Source organism: Centroberyx gerrardi, chromosome 6 (assembly GCF_048128805.1).
Source record: "Centroberyx gerrardi isolate f3 chromosome 6, fCenGer3.hap1.cur.20231027, whole genome shotgun sequence".
NCBI classification, from domain to species: domain Eukaryota; kingdom Metazoa; phylum Chordata; class Actinopteri; order Beryciformes; family Berycidae; genus Centroberyx; species Centroberyx gerrardi.
This window is the reverse complement of record NC_136002.1, coordinates 31793428-31794188: the sequence shown is the minus strand read 5'-3', so window position 1 is coordinate 31794188 and position 761 is coordinate 31793428.

Here is a 761-nt window from a genome sequence, read left to right as displayed (position 1 = left end):
CACACACACACACACACACACACACACACACACACACAGACATGTAAAGATGTCAGACATGATGTCACCAAAATGAAGAAACCTGCCACATGTGAAACTGAAATATTACATATAGTGTTTCCAAAATGATGAGAAATTCTAACAGATGTTTTGCTTATTGTAAGGGAAAACATCTCATCAACAAATTATGGATAAAACTGCATAAAATCAGGTTATGGAAAAAAAAAAAAAGGATAGTAGAACTTTATGATAAACATATTTTATAATGAGCGTTCCTGTGTGGATAAGGCTGAATATATTATCTAATCAACAGTTTGTTGATTAGGTAATATTAGATTTGTTGATTAACAGTTTGTCTAATAGACAGTGTGTTTGTTTAGAAAGATGTCTGAAAAGAAAGAAGCTCATTTTATAAGTGGACTGTTTTCCATAATGACAGTGTGTGTGTTTCCATGGCTGTGTTGCTGTTTGGTTCACTTGGTTTGGTGTGTGACCAATCAGCATCACTCACACAGCAGACTGACAGCTGTGTTTCAGGGTCGTGACACACTGAGCTCAAACACCTGTGCTCACGTTTCCTCTGAATGAAGGCTGTTAGAGGAAGTTTAGAGCGAGGACAGAGTTTCTGAGTGTGACCCTGTGCTGAAAGTCTCAGATTGGAGAAACATGTCAAATCATTTGAGACAAATAAGCAGTGATGCAGGTCGTCCTCGGGCCAATCAGCAACAAGATGCAGCATCCTTCCAAGTTTCAGCAGCTGT